The sequence below is a fragment of the Pelodiscus sinensis genome, chromosome 4, assembly GCF_049634645.1.
Source record: "Pelodiscus sinensis isolate JC-2024 chromosome 4, ASM4963464v1, whole genome shotgun sequence".
Taxonomy (NCBI): domain Eukaryota; kingdom Metazoa; phylum Chordata; order Testudines; family Trionychidae; genus Pelodiscus; species Pelodiscus sinensis.
Genome location: NC_134714.1, coordinates 106,405,198 through 106,421,237, shown reverse-complemented (window position 1 = coordinate 106,421,237; position 16,040 = coordinate 106,405,198). Strand labels below are relative to the sequence as shown.

General features: G+C 53.7%; 1 protein-coding gene across 4 annotated transcripts in view; it reads left to right on the top strand.

Moving 5' to 3' along the window:
* ZNF143 (zinc finger protein 143) overlaps positions 1-16,040 on the top strand; it is a 137,521-nt gene that overhangs the window by 90,177 nt on the left and 31,304 nt on the right. The window lies entirely within an intron of this gene.

Sequence of the window (16,040 nt, the reverse complement as noted above, 5' to 3'; positions counted from 1 at the left end):
AGAAGTGGGCTTCCTGTGGAAAACATAGGTTGTTACGTATGTTGGTATGAATACAAAGACATTTTGGCCTTCACAACATTGCCTGGCAACAAGTTCCACAGGCTGAATGTGGGTTGTGTGAAGAAGTACTTCCTTATATCTATTTTAAATCTATTGCCTATTAATTGAACCAAATGACTCTTAATTCCTATGTTATGTGAAGGAATAAAAAAAATAACACTGCCCTATTTACTTTCACTCTTTACCATTCAAGATTTTATAGACCTCTATCACAGCCACCCTTAGTCATCTCGTTTCCTAAGATGAACAGTCCCAGTTCTTTTAATCTCTGCTCATAAGAAGCTGTTCCATACCCCAATCAGTTTTGTTGCCATTCTCTGCCCTTTTCCAGTTCTAATATAACCTTTTTGAGATGGGATGACCATAAGGCATTATGATATTTTCTGTCTTCTCTCTTCCCTTTCTAGTGGTTCCTAACACTGTTAACTTTTTTGACTGCTACTGCACATTAAACAGATGTTTTCAGAGAACTGTCTGCAGTGATTTCAAGGTCTCTTGGGTGGGTGTTCATCCTGTATAGTTGGGATAACATTTTCTAGTGTGTATTACTTTGCATTTACCCAAACTGCAATTCTTCTTCGAGTGCTTGCTCATGTCCATTCCACCTAGGTATACATGTGCTGCGTGCTCATGTTCAGGAAGCTTTTTACCTGTTGGGTCAGCCAGGGAGACCCCTGGAGTGGTGCTGCTATACCAGCGCATATATGTCCCTGCTGGTCCTCCACCCCTTCAGTTCCTTCTTACCGTCCGTGACTGTTGCTGGAACGCTCAGTTTGTTCACTGCAAATGCGCCCTTAGCATTCGTTACCTTATGTCTGTAAATAGTTCAGTTTTGTAAATCATTAGATGCTTTGTAGCTTGTGAGTTAGTGTTATCTCAGAGTAGTTGTAGTTCGCACTCCATTCCCTCTGGGAGATAGGGGGAAGTGGAAGCCATGTGCAAGGTGCCAAAAGCCTATGCCTTGTGGGGACCCCCATCAAGAGTCCCTTAAGTGACTAGGAGAAGGACATTAGACTGACTCTTGTAAAACCTGTTGGTCCTTCAAACCTAAGACAAAGTGGGGGCGCAACTTGGCGCTCCAACCCATGGCCCCACACCATCTGTAAGAAATGCACTGGTGTCGGTGTGCGAGACAGGCACTACACTGAGACATTTGGCGGCATCGGGCCAATCTACGGCATCACGACACCGGTCCCAGTCCCCGACACTGAGATCAAAGAAGACGCAGAGAGGAAGGTCCCCATCAAGGGAGCAAGAGGTATGTCTGAAGGAGTGAGACCAGTAAGCGCCGCCCCTGCCTGGGCATGATGTTGCTCCTGTACCATGTAGGTCAAGCTCCACGTGGGCCAGTAATCCAGAGGTCCAGGATCTGTTCTTGGAGGAGGTCTGTGAACTCTCGACCCTGGGTACATTTGTTGAGGCCCGGGAGCTGATTGAGCTCATGGCTTCACCAAGCCCAGCACTGACGGGTGGGGACTCCCATCTGCACCATGCAGAAAGGCAACTAGCACTGAAGATTGGCGCCGAGAGACTCTCTACTACCGCTGGCCGTGACAATGGGCCCAGTACTGGCACCAGCACCTCTGGCAACACTGGCCCTGATGGGACAGCCTTCAACATCGGCTGTGGCTGGACCTCATGTGCCAGGGCCAGCACTGATATATAACATCATGTCACCACCGGCACCACACCGGGGGAAGCCGACTGCAATGGTGTGGCACATCCGGCACCGGGTCACTTCATCGCTGGCTGCACTGTCTTAGTCGGCATCCAAGTACACCTTAGAGCTGGATGCGGAGTTGATGATATGAACAGCATCTTTATTGCACAGCTGATCCCGGCAGTCCCGCTCCCCATACCGGTCACATTTATGGCACCGGTCACACTTGCAGCACTGCTCTGAGCATGCCAGTCTGCTGACATCCCAGATGTAGCTGCTGCAATGGCAACCAGCCCAGTGGCCCTTTTGGACCCCCTGGGCATACCACCAGACCCAGGGGCAGGGGTTTTCAAGGTCAGCCTCAGCTTCAGCCTCCGTCTCAGGCTATGTCTAGACTACATTCCTCTTTCAAAAGAGGCATGTAAATGAGGTAAATCGAAAGTGCAAATGAAGTGCAGATTTAAATATCCCATGTTTCATTTGCATATTTACATCTGAGCGCTTTTTCGAAAAAGGGTTTTTTGAAAGTAAAAGTGTAGTCTAGACATGGTTCTTTTGGGGGGGGGGGGGAAACCCTTTTTTGAAAGAACCCATACCCATGCCCATCCTAAAAAAATCTATCCCACCAGCGCAGAAGTGTGTGGAAAGGCGGTACTTTGTGCTGCAGTTGGACACGAACATCTCATTGTCTACTCACCCCCTGGCTCCATTGTGGTGTAGGCTGCATTCCAGAGAGAGAGGCAGGGCCAGCCCGAGCCTACCCTCAAGAGCAGGGAGCCTACAAATCTAGACCTCTTGCGGAGGAAGGTTTGCGCCACCGGGGATTTACAGCGGAGGGTTGCCAACCAATAAGCAATGCTCAGCAGGTATGCCTATAACTCTGGGGTGGCTGTTAAGTTTGAAGACTAACTTCCTAGCAGCAGGAGTTTGTGGCTTTCACCGAGGAGGGCAGGGAGATGTCCCGTATAGCCCTCCAAGCTTCACGGGATGATGCTGACTCAACGACTTGGTCAATGGCCACAGGAATCGTGATGTGGCGAAACACGTGGCTGCAGGTGTTGGGCATCCAGCCCAAAGTTCAAACAATGCTGCAAGACCTGCCCTTTGAGGGGTCAGGGCTGTTTTTGAAGCAGACAGACAGTTGGCTGCAGAGCCTGAAGAACTAGAGGATGACCTTGAAGTCCTCAGGCATACATACTCGTGCCTCTCAACGTCGCCTCTTAAACCCGAGGTCACAGAGGCCTTACGAGCAGGGACCCAGACTAGAGGGTGGTAAGCGATATAATGGGCAACAAAGATAGGCCAGGCAAGAGAAGATGAAGGTTGACCCCTGACCAGGCCTCAGGGCTCTCTAACAACACCCACAGCACACAGTTGGGATTTTAAAGCTACACCTGAGGGCAGAGCAGCAGTTCCCAGAATAGATTGTCCCTTTGTGAACAGACTCTCCCCCTTCCATTGTGCGTGGTGCTCCATCACTATGGACTGCTGGGTCCTCGAAACAGTGGCAGTGGGATACTGTATCCCTTTCCTGTCCCTACCACCCCCTTTTTCCTGTCCCTCTTCAGGGACTCCTCTCACGAGTACCTCTTATGTCAGGAAGTCTCCTTACTCCTGTTACTGGGGGCGGTGGAAGAGGTTCAACACAAATTTTGGATAATGGATTTTTATTCCTGGTACTTCCTAATTCCAAAGTCCAAAGGGGGCCTTTGCCCCATCCTAGACCTTAGGGTGCTAAATGCTTTTATAAGGAAGTCGAGGTTCAGGATGGTGACTCTGGCCTCGATCATTCCCTCCCTTGATCTAGGGGACTGATATGCCCCCCCTCAACTTGACGCATATTTCCGTTATCCCTTCCCACAGAAGGTTTCTTTGTTTCACGGTAGGCACAGACCACTACCAGTTTACGGTCCTACAATTTGGCTTGTCCACTGCCCCCAGGATATTTACCAAGTGTATGGCAGTGGTGGCAGGCTTTCTCAGGAGGAGAGGAGTACAAGTCTTCCCCTACCTAGACAACTGGCTCATCAGAGGTCGCTCCAGGAGCCAGGTGTTGAGACACATAGATCTAGCCAGAGAGACCTTTTCCTGTCTAGGGCTTCTGGTGAACGAAGTGAAATCTATTCTCATCCCTATGCCAGTAATAGAATTTGTGGGGGCAAGACTGGATGCCACAACAGGGCACGGTCCCTTCCAAACACCAGGTTTGCCGTAATGAGGGACATTATTTTGAGACTCAAAGATGCACCCTTGACAATCTCAAGAAACTGTATGAGACTGCTGTGTCACATTGCAGCACTCACGTACGTCATGCAATACGCCAGGCTACATCTATGCCAGGTGCAGTCATGGCTGGCGAAGGTCTACAGCCTGGCCCGCGCTCCCATCGACATGGTGGTGACTGTCTCACCTGAGGACTTGAGCACACTGGACTGGTGGCTGCAGGAGGACGAGGTGTGTGAAGGAGTCCCCTTCAGCTTGCAGCCCCCTCGATGCAGCTGGTGACGGACGCCTCAGATACAGGATGGGGAGCCTACTCAGATGCGTTCACGATGCAAGGCAGAATGGTCACAACAAATAAATGTCTGAGATCTGAGGGCAGTGCACCTGGAGTGCCAGGTGTTTCTGTCCCTGCTTAGGGGCAATTGTGTCTCCGTCCTGACGGACGACACGGCAGCGATATTTTATATCAATTGCCAGGGTGGTGCTCAATCCTCTCTCCTGTGTCAGGAGGCTGTAGCCCTCTGGGACCTCTGCATCACTCAGATCATCCACGTTCAGGCCACCTACCTGCCAGGAACCCATGCCAGAGTGTGGCAGAGTGACTCAGTAGGGCAATTTCCACCTAAGAGTGGTCCCTTAGGGAGGATGTGGTGCACCACCTCTTTTGCAAGTGGAGCACTCCCTGCCTGGACCTGTTTACTTCGCAGGCCAACAAGAAGTATACTGAGTTCTGCTCGTACCTCAATCAGTGCCTGGAGTCAGAGGGAGATGCCATGATAATGCGGTGGCCCCCTTATCTCCTGTATGACTTCTCTCCATTTTTACTGATTCGCAAGGTCCTGAGGGTGAGTGGGTACAATGCGTCTGATTCTGGTGGCCCCGGCGTGGCTGCAGCAACACTGGTATGACCACTCTGGTATTGCTGTCGGTGAAGGATCCTATCACTGTAGGCTTCCCTCCCCGCCACAACCTGTTGACTCAGAGGCTGGACCAGGGTTATTTATGTCACCCGAACCTGCAGTCCCTGTACTTCACGGCCTGGAAGATCCATGGCGGGGGAGGGGAAGGGGTAGAGAGCTGCTCTGTTTGGACCAGATCAGGCAGGTGTTAATGGAGAGTAGGAAACCGTCTACCAGGGTGACCTATAGGGTCAAATGGAAGTGGTTCTCGATTTGGTCACCCGGGGGGGGGTGTACCCCCTCAAAACTCACAGCCCTCTAATCCTAGACTACCTTCTCGTGGTTAGGCAGGAGGATTTATCCACCTCGGTGAGGGTACACCTGGCTACTATTGCAGCTTTCCACCCAGAGGAAAGGGGAAGCTCGGTCTTTGTCAATTCTATAGTTAAACATTTCCTAAAAGGTCTGGACAAGCTCTACCCCCAGGTCTGACAGCCCATTCTTCAGTGGGATCTAAATTTAGTGATCAAGGGGCTCATGCGCCCCCTGTTCGAGCCCTTAGCCATGTGTTCTCTGTCCCACCTCTCATGGATAGTGGCTTTGCTGGTTGCTATCACATCGGCCAGAAGGGTCTTTGAACTACAGGCCCTTACGTCGGAGCCCCCTTACACAGTGTTTTCCAAGGACAAGGTAACGCTGTGCCCACACCCTACACAGCCTTTCTGCGTAACGTGGTGTCATCGTTTCATATGTCGCAGGACATTTTCTTTCCGGTCTTCTACGCTAAGCCCTATGCGGACCAGAAAGAACAGGCACTGCACTCAGATGTGAGAAGAGACTTTGCATTTTATTTCGACAGACCAAAGCCTTTCGACAAGTCCACACAGTTGTTTATCTCTATTGCAGACAGAATGAAGGGTCGCCCAGTGTCGGCTCAGTGTCTCTCATCATGGATCACGTCCTGTATTAAGATGTGCTATGACCTGGCAGCCCCCCCAATCACTGCCCATTTCACCTGAGCCCAGGCCTCCTCTAAAGCCTTCCTAGCACAGGTGCGAATCTTGGATATCTGCAGGGCAGCTACCTGGTCTTCTGTTCATACCTTCGCCAGTCATTATGTGATTACTCACCGGATGAGAGAGGATGCAGCCATTGGAAGGCCTATGTTGCAATCCATCTCCTTCTAGGTTGTGACCCCCTCCATGGGTACAGCTTGGGAACCACCTAGGTGGAATGGACATATGCAAGCCCTTGAAGAAGAGAGGTTACTCACCTTGTAACTGTTGTTCTTTGAGATGTGTTGCTTAGGTCCATTCCATAGCCCACCCACCTCCCCTTTGGCGGAACGTCCAGCAAGAAGGAACTGAGGGGGTGGAGGGCCAGCAGGGACATATATGCGCTGTTGTAGTGGCACCGCTCCACGTGTCTCCCTGGCTGGCCCAACAGCTACTGCTAAGGTTAAAAAGCTTCTGGAACTCATGCACGCAGAGCACGCTCACCTAAGTGGAATGGACACATCTCAAAGAACAACAGTTACAAGGTAAGCAACAGTTCTTGGTTTTTTTTGTTTCCCAGTTACCTAGTTGTAACTCTTCTCAATCAGCTTTGACCTTAACTACCTTGAGTAACTTTTGTGTCATCTGGAAATTTTTTGCCACACAGGATAAGAGATCCTCCCAAGGTAGGGGGGTGTGGTGGGTTCTGGAGTGGCCTATTGAATAGGGCAGTCTCCTGGGGAACAATGGGTGGTGGGCTCTAGTCCGCCTCCCCCTCTGCCCTTGCCAACACCAGCCTCCCCAGAGATGTAGCAGGCAATGGTATTAGAAAGGCAGGATAAGGGATGTCCTGAACATATGGAGGTTGGGTGCATTGTGGAGTGGCCTAGAGGATAGGGCATTCACTGCTAATCCTTTTTTCCAGATAATTTGTGAATCTGTTAAACAGCATAGGTCCCACTACAGATGTTGAGGGATCCCACTATTTTAGATCTCTCTCCATGGTGAAAACTGACCATTTATTCCTTCCCTTTGTTTCTTGTCTTTTAACCAGCTACTGATCAATGAGAGGATCTTCCTTTTTTATACCATGTCAGCTTACTTTGCTTAAGAGTGCTTTGCTTAAACCTTATCAAAGGCTTTGTGAAAGTCAAAGTATACTGTATTGCAGGGATATTCAACTTTGGAAGCCCTGGGGTCCACAATAATACTCACAGCATATGCCGAGGGCTGCAACTTAAGTGTGGTTGCATAGACATGCAAGTATATGTGCAAATAGCTTCTTTCACACTGACAGGCATGAATACAGAACACTTCCCACAATGCCCTGGCGCTCCCGGCACCTCCTACATGGGTACTAGAAACACCAACACCTTGTACTTATCTGTTCCAGCCAGCCCGTCTCCTTGCATCTTTCAATGATCACCCCACCTGGGAGATGTCTCGCCATTGTTGAGCATGTTCCCAGTGGAGGCATGTTCAAAGGATCCCACCCGCAGGCCGCATGTTGAGCCCCATGTAAACCCAAACCTCACTGCAGGCCACAAACAAACAGGCTGTGACCTGTGGGCTGCGCATTGAGTAGCTGTGCTATATTGGGTGGATTATTCTTATTGACATGATTGTTCACATCCCCATGCAATTCTAATAGATTGGTGAGGCAAAATTTCCCTTTACAAAACCCATATTGACTCTCCCTCAGCATATTGTGTTTATCTGTAGAGCCCTGCATATCGGTAGACATCCATATCCACAGTGCAGTGATGTAGATATCTGCACAGGGCTCTCCTGCTCCCACCAGGCGGGGGGAGGGTGTCATCAGGGCAGCCCCCTATAGTGCCAACAAGGAAAGGACACAAGAAGCAGTGTCCTAAATATCTTTGCAGGAGGGGCTGTGTGTGGGTGAGCACTGACCTGTGGAGCCCGTAGTACATTGTTAAAAAGGACAGCAGCCTCTACAAGTGTGGAAATCCAACAGGTAGCTCTGGGTCTTCTTGCACAAGAGTTATTCCTCTCCCCACAAGGAATAAGCCCTCTTGCGCAAGAGCTCTTGCACAAGAAGGCAGTGTGGACGGGCAACAGGGGTTTCTTGCACATGAAACCTGTATGGCTAAAATGGCCATAAGAGCTTTCTTGCACAAGAGAGCATCCACATTGCCATGGATGCTCTTGCGCAAAAGCACATCGCTTTCGCAAAAGCTCATGGCAGTGTGGACACGTTCTTGCACAAGAACTCTTGCACAAAACAGTCCTTGCTCAAGAAGCCTCTTGTGTAGACATAGCCTTTCTGTATCTAGGAACAGAAATGGCAAGAGATTAATAATAAAATAGAAAATGTGATATCCCTCCCCCACTTACACACACTCTTTCTCTCTCCCTCTGCTGCTGTCTGGCTCTTCCCTGTACAACCCTGCCCCCTCCTTGCTCATCTATGCTCCTTCCCTCATCCAGATTTCTTGTGCAGATACAAATAAAATCTGGATTGTGGATCAGATGGGGAGTTTAGCCTAGCAGATGCAGATCCACGTTTTTGTATCCATGCAGAGCTCTATTTATTTGTATGACTGATAATTTTGTTGTTCTTCGAGTGGTTGCTCATGTCCATTCGAAGTAGGTGTGTGCACCGCGTGCACCGCGTCTTCCGGAGCGTTTTCCCTAGCGGTACCCGTAGCGCCGGCAGGGTGCCCCCTGGAGTGGCGCCTCCATGGCGGGGCATAAGTACCCCTGCTGGCACTGCCCCACCTCAGTTCCTTCTTACCGCCCGTGACGGTCAGACTGGAGCGTGTCTTTCTTGTAGTTAATTTATGGTTCTTGTTTGTTCCCTTCAAGTGTAAATAGTTCGCTAGTTAGGTAGTCAGTTTCATTTTTTTCTCTCCCTCTCCCCCCTCTGGGAGTGAGGAATGCCTGGGTCGCAAGGTTTTAAGGCGTGTGCAGCTTGCTCAAAGTTTATGCCCAGAGGGGATCCTCACGACAGTTGTTTGAAGTGTCTCGGGGAGACCCATATCGCAGACGCCTGCAGGATCTGCAAGTCCTTCAAGCCTCGCACCAAAAGGGAGAGAGACTCTCGTTTAAAACTACTCCTTATGGAAGCGTTGCTTCAGCTGGCACCGGCTACTCATGCTGCCGTGCACAGTGCACTGGCATCTACGCGGGAGGCCCCGCCTCGGGACGGAGCCTCGGAGTCACGCGCTCGGCACCGGTCCCACTCTCCGGCACCAAAAAGGCCTAAACCGTCTTGGGGTCGATCCCTGAGGCGTAAGCCTAAACTGGCTGGGCACCGCCTCTCCAGTACCTACGGCCTCATCCACAACGGTGCAGTGCAAGAGGGCTGAAAGGCCACCTAGTCCTGGCCAGCTACCCTCCCATCATCCCTCCACGCCAGACACATTTGAAGCGGTGCAGGACTTGATCTCCCTCACTACCTCCCCCCCCCCCCCGTCGTCGGCTGAGGCGGAGGGGTCAAGGTCGCCTTCGCCGCAGGCCACACTGGCCCCGGCCTCGACCCCGTACCGACAGGGTTGGATGGTGCAGGCCGCCTTTCCCCCGGGACTGTCCTCGGTAGGACCAGTACCGGGTGCACCTGCCTCGGCACCGGCCCCGACACAGGCTGTCGACCCCTATGGGGCAACTGATGGGACTCGGCCTCTGCTAATGCTGACGCCCCTTCCGGGGCTGGTTTTGGCCGCACCGGTGCCCTATCACTCCGCCGGTGTGTCGTCGTCTTCTCTGCAGTTTTTCTCGGCACCGGGGACTTCGGCACCGGAACCTTCGGCGCAGTCATACACTTTGGCACCGGTGTTGACTCCGTGGGCCACACCGGTGCACCTACCGCAACCGGCGCCGACATCATCAGTCCTATCGTGCCACGTGGCAACAACCGCACCGGCACTGGGTCCCCCGGCACCGCATCAGGCACCGCTCTATGCACTGGTACCTGACATCTCGGCACCACAACAGGCTCCTATTCAGTTGCCGGGATCTCTCCCGCCGGTGCCGCAACGAGCACCGTTCCAGACATTGAGGCTTGACCCTCCGGTACCGCAGCAAACAACACACCCAGAAAGGCCATTGGGCCCGATCCTTCTGGTGCCACAACTAGCTCCGCCTCAGCAGGCACCGCAACCACTTGCAGTGCCAGCTCTGGTACCGTGCTTCTCGGTACTGGCACATAAACCTCGGCATGCTGGCAAGCCTGGGTCAATGACTAGGCTTGCTCCCCAGTCATCGGCCCCTCCTTGGCCAGAGTCTGAGTACTCTTCAGACTCCGACACTTCATCTTTCAGGTCGGGATCCTCGGGAGAGTCCCCAGCTCATAGGTCCCATTTCCGGCACCAACGGGATCGCCCGCAGCTACAACCAACTTGGTCACCGCAGTTGCAATGGCCCTTCTGGACTCCTTGGGCATACTATCAATGGCAGGGGCCTGTGCCATCCTCTGCAGCGTCTGGTGCATCGGGGCAGCGTGCACCACCGTCTGCCACACTGTCTCGCCCCCCTCCTTCTCCACCGAGGCCATCCGACCAGGGGGTTACTGGGGAATTACAACCTCCTGTACCAGACCCTTCTTCACAACCAGTGCCACCTCTCCCCCCGGTGCCTTCCTCTGCATTGCCTTTGGCACCAATCCGGGAGTCGTCATCCTCCTCTTCGCCGGATGAAGCCCTGGCAGATCCCGCGCTGGCTTTACCGTCCATGGATGCCCACATTCATCAGGATCTGCTGAGGCGATTGGCCCCCAACCTGGGTGTCCCGGTAGAGCCAGTAGTAGAGGATACGGATCCCATGGTGGATATTCTCACGGACGACGCTCCCGCCCGCTTGGCTCTACCACTTAACAAAACAGTAGCCAGAATTACTAATGCCCTGTGGCAGACTCCAGCGACCTTGACCCCAACCTTAAAGGGGGTTGAGAGGTGCTATTACGTTCCCCAGCTGGGGCATGAACATCTATACTCCCAGCCCACCCCGGGGTCCTTGGTCGTACAGGCGGCAGCCCAAAAGGAAAGGCTCCCCCAGCCGGGTCCGTCTCCAAAGGCGAGAGAGCCCAAACGCCTGGACTTGATGGGCTGTAAGATTTATGCCACTGGTGCGGTGCAACTCTGCATCGCAAACCAACAGGCAATGTTGAGCCGTTACGCTTTCAACACTTGGCAGGCCGTGGAAAAATTTAAAGATAGACTGTCTGCCGAGGACCGTCAGGAGTTCGCGGCCATGACCTCGGAGGGGAAGATCATTGCCCGGACGGCCCTCTGGGCTTCCCTGGATGCAGTTGACTCTGCAGCCCACACCATGACGTCAGGTGTTGTCATGCGCCGTGGTGCCTGGCTGTAGGTTTCTGGAATTACCCCTGACGTCCAGAACACTATCCAAGACTTACCCTTTGATGGGAAAGCCTTGTTCTCGGAGCGCATGGACTCCAGGCTCCATACGCTGAAGGACACAAGGTCTACCCTTAGGTCCTTGGGGATTCACACGCCTGCCCCTCAGCGTCGCCAGCTGCCCTATAGGCAGCAGGGGAGAGTGCAGCCCCAGGCCCCCCGTGGGGATTACTGGAGACACCACTCTCGGGCCTCCGGTGGAGGTTCCGGAGCGGCTGCGCCTCCCCAGGGCGCTAGGGGTCACCACTGCCGCCCTAGGGCAGAGAACCAGCGGGGAGCGTCCCAGGGCTCTTCCCATCAGGCCAAGCAGCAATTTTGACGGGCTGCTGGAGAGTTGTGCACCAGTCTCCCACCCTGGCCCCCAGTTTGGGGCCAGGCTATCACACTTTGCCTAAGCTTGGGCACAAATCACGACGGATGCCTGGGTCTTGAAAATAGTGAAGGCTCATGTGTCATTCACGAGGGCCCTCTTTGTCAAACTTGGTCTCATGCTGAACAAGGAAAAGTCATCCCTGACCCCCTCTCAGCATCTCGAATTCGTGGGTTCCCTCCTCGACGCCAGGGTAGCAAGAGCTTCCCTCCCCAGAAGCAGGTTCCTCTCCATAGTGGAGCTGATTTCCGGGTTAACCCGGTCCCCGATCACGACGCCTCGGGTTTGTTCGAGGCTCCTGGGTCATATGGCGGCATGTACATACACAGTGTGCCACGCTCGAATGAGGATGAGGCCTCTACAGGCCTGGTTGGCGAAGGCTTTCAATCAGTCCCGGGGTCTTTGGGACTTGATCCTCACAGTGCCCCCAGATGTCCTAGCCTCCCTACAGTGGTGGACCCAGGAGGCAGTGGTGTGCAGCGGGGTTCCGTTCAACGCCTCTCCCCCCTTGGTTACACTGGTCACAGATGCCTCCGACCTGCGTTGGGGAGCACACCTGGGGCGACACAGGACTCAGGGTCTATGGTCCTCTGCAGAGCGGACCCTTCATATAAACGTCCGGGAACTGCGAGCAGAGAGAAGAGCCAGCAAAACTTTCCTGTCAAAGCTCTCTCACCACTCGGTCCTGGTTCGTTTAGACAACACAGCGGCTGTTTTCTACCTCAACAAGCAGGGGGGAGCCTGGTCACCTCCCCTCTGCCGAGAGGCCCTGCTCCTGTGGCACCTGTGTGTGGAACACGATATTACCCTGCAGGCGGAGTACCTGCCGGGGTGCAAGAATCTGCTGGCAGACACTCTGAGCAGATCCTTTGGAGCCCACGAGTGGTCACTCAAGGACTCAGTCCTTTGTCAGGTTTTCCACAGGTGGGGTTATCCCCTCTTAGATCTGTTTGCCTTGGCACACAATACCAAGTGTCAGAGCTACTGTTCCCTGCTGGGGCTGGGGAAACACTCCTGGGGGGATGCCCTGATGGCCATGTGGCTGGAGGGCATCCTTTATGCCTTCCCCCCCTTTCCACTAATTTCTGGGGTTTTGACCAGGGCAAGGACCTTCCAATCCACGGTCATCCTCATAGCCCCCAGGTGGCCCAGACAGTTCTGGTTCCCCATCCTGGTGGACATGCTCACCGAGGACCCTGTAACGCTCCCTCCAGTCCGAGACCTTTTGACTCAACCCTGGGATGGAGGGGACCATGGTTCACCCAAACCTCAGGTCTCTCCACCTAACGGCCTGGTTTATCCATGGCTGAACCAACCGGAAAGGGAATGTTCCCAGGAGGTTCAGATGGTGCTCCTCAGTAGTAGGAAACCCTCTACCAGATGGTCATACGCTGCCAAGTGGCGGCGCTTCTCGTCTTGGGCGTCCTGAAGGGGAGTGCGCCCGTCAGTGCCCCGGTCCCAGCCATTTTGGACTATCTTTTCAACCTTCGGTCTAATGGCATTTCTATCTCTTCTATTAAAGTCCATGTGGCATCTCTCTCCGCCTTCTATGTGGGTACAGCAGGAGTTTCTCTCTTCTCGGACCCAGTGGTTAAAAGATTCCTTACGGGTCTGGAAAAATTGTACCCTTCAGTTAGGGCCCCGCTCCCCTCATGGGACCTCAACATGGTGTTACGCAAACTTATGTCGCCCCCTTTTGAGCCGTTGGCTACGTGTTCTCTGAAGCACCTCTCCTGGAAGGTTGCTTTCATTGTGGCCATTACGTCAGCTCGTAGGATTTCCGAACTGAGGGCGTTGACTATAGATCCGCCCTACCTTCTGTTTTCAGATAATAATGTGAGGCTCCGCCCTCACCTGGCCTTTCTCCCGAAGGTGGTGTCACCATTCCACTTGTCTCAGGAAATTTACCTCCCGATTTTCTTCCCGAAACCCCATTCCTCCCCCAAGGAGCAGGTGCTCCATTCCCTGGATGCTAGGTGAGCACTAGCGTTCTACATTGATAGGACCAAGCCCTTTCGCAGATCCCAACAGCTGTTCATTGCTTTCGGGGACAGGGTAAAAGGGTTACCTATTTCGACCCAGAGGCTGTCAAACTGGGTCGCAGAGTGTATCAGGGAGTGTTATATACTGGCCAATAAGACTCCACCCTGGGTTACAGCGCACTCTACCAGGGCGCAGGTGTCCTCGGTAGCGTTCGGGGCTCAGATACCAATTACTGAGATTTTCAGGGCGGCCACATGGTCGTCCCTCCATACCTTTACAGCGCACTACGCGCTAGCACAACAGGCCAGGGAGGACGCAAGAGTGGGCTCCACAGTTCTCAATTCTGTGATGTAAATATGTTTGGTTATCATGGTTTCTTGGCACTTGCCTTTTCTGTGTTTACCTGGTCGAATAAATTGTTGGGTTTATTCAACGTTTGCATGACTCTTGTTGTCTGACTGCTCCGACCCCTCCTCTGTGATGTGGGGTTGGCTTGGAAGTCACCTACTTCGAATGGACATGAGTAACCACTCGAAGAAAAGAAACGTTACTTACCTGTAACTGTTGTTCTTCAAGATGTGTTGCTCATGTCCATTCGACTCCCACCCTCCTACCTCCCCTTTGTCGGAGTGTCCGGCAAGAAGGAACTGAGGAGGGGCAGCGCCGGCAGGGGTACTTATGTCCCGTCATGGAGGCGCCACTCCAGGGGGCACCCTGCCCGCGCTACGGATACCGCTAGGGAAAACGCTCCGGAAGACGCGGTGTGCACACCTACTTCGAATGGACATGAGCAACACATCTCAAAGAACAACAGTTACAGGTAAGTAACCGTTCTTTTCTTTACTGTAGTTTCAACTAATCTGCCCTGGTACTGAAGTTAAGCTCACTGGCCTGTAATTTCCAGGGTAGCCTCTGGAGCCTTTTTTAAAAACAAAATGTTACCTTAGCTACTCTCCAGTCATTTGATACAGAGTACAATTTAAGAGAAGTTGCATACCACAGGTAGCAGTTCTACAAGTTCATATTTGAGTTCTTGAAAATCTCTTTAGTGAACACCATCTGAACCTGGTGACTTATTACTGTTTAATTGATCAGTTCCACTCTCAGGCTAGAAGGCTATAAAATCTTTGCAAGTTTATTTTGCTCACCTCCACTGCCACAGACACACCCCATATTAAGAACTTCTCTGCATAGAGCCTGGTTTCTGAGGCTTCATGAAATTCCTGAAATAGTATCTCACAGGTCCGGGCTTTACTCCCCTATGTCTGTCCAGACCTTCTGAATGCAGGGTCTTGCCAGCTGTAGTGCTGCTAGACAGTTCCCATTACAGGCAGTCCCCAGGTTACGTGGATCCGACTTATGTTGGATCCCTACTTATGAACAGGGCTTTTCTCGCCCCGGAGGATACGGGCGGCGGGACCACCCAGACGTGCCGCGGTCCTGCCGCCCGCATCCTCCGCGCCGAGAAAAGCTGCTCCGTGTCTCCCTGGTCTGCTGGGGGCACCCCCCAGCAGACCAGGGAGACGCGGAGCAAAGCCGCGGAGGACGCGGGCAGCGGGACCGTGGCGCGTCTCAGCGGTCCCGCTACCCGCGTCTCCCTGGTCTGCTGGGGGGGGGGGGGGGGGGGCCAGCTAGTGCGCCCCCCCCCCCCCCAACAGACCAGGCTTTTCTTGCCGCGGAGGACGTGGGCGGCGGGACCACCGAGACGCACCGCGGTCCCGCTGCCCGCATCCTCCGTGGCGAGAAAAGCCGCTCCGCGTCTCCCTGGTCTGCTGGGGGGGGGGGCGCAACTTGTGCGCCCCCCCCTCCTCCAAGCAGACCAGGCTTTTCTCGCCGCTGGTCAGTTTCAGCAGCAGCTGAACCAACCCAGCAGCACCCCAGCTGCTCTGCCCCAGGCATCCCCAAGTCAGCCGCTGCTGAAACTGACCAGCGGCTGACTACAGGAAGCCCGAGGCAGAGCTGCTCTGCCCCGGGCTTCCTGGAATCAGCCGCTGATCAGTTTCAGCAGCAGCTGACTTGGGGACACCTGGGGTAGAGCATCTGGGGTACTGCCAGGTTGGTCCCTGCAGCGCCGAGGTGCGGCACTACGGGACCAACCCAGCAGCACCCCAGCTGCTCTGCCCCAGGCGTCCCCAAGGGTCGGCGCTACCAGACCAACCCAGCAGCACTCCAGCTGCTCTGCCCCAGGCGTGTCCAATTCAGCCGCTGCTGGTCAGTTTCAACAGTGGCTGAATCTGGACGCCTGGGACAGAGCAGCTGGGGCGCTGCCGGGTTGGTCCCTGCAGCTCCGCACCTCGGCAGCACCTCAGCTGCTCTACCCCAGGTGTCCCCAAGTCAGCTGCTGCTGAAACTGATCAGCGGCTGATTCCAGGAAGCCCGGGGCAAAGCAGCTCTGCCTCGGGCTTCCTGTAGTCAGCCGCTGGTCAGTTTCAGCAGCGGCTGAATCGGGGACACCTGGGATACAATATGTAC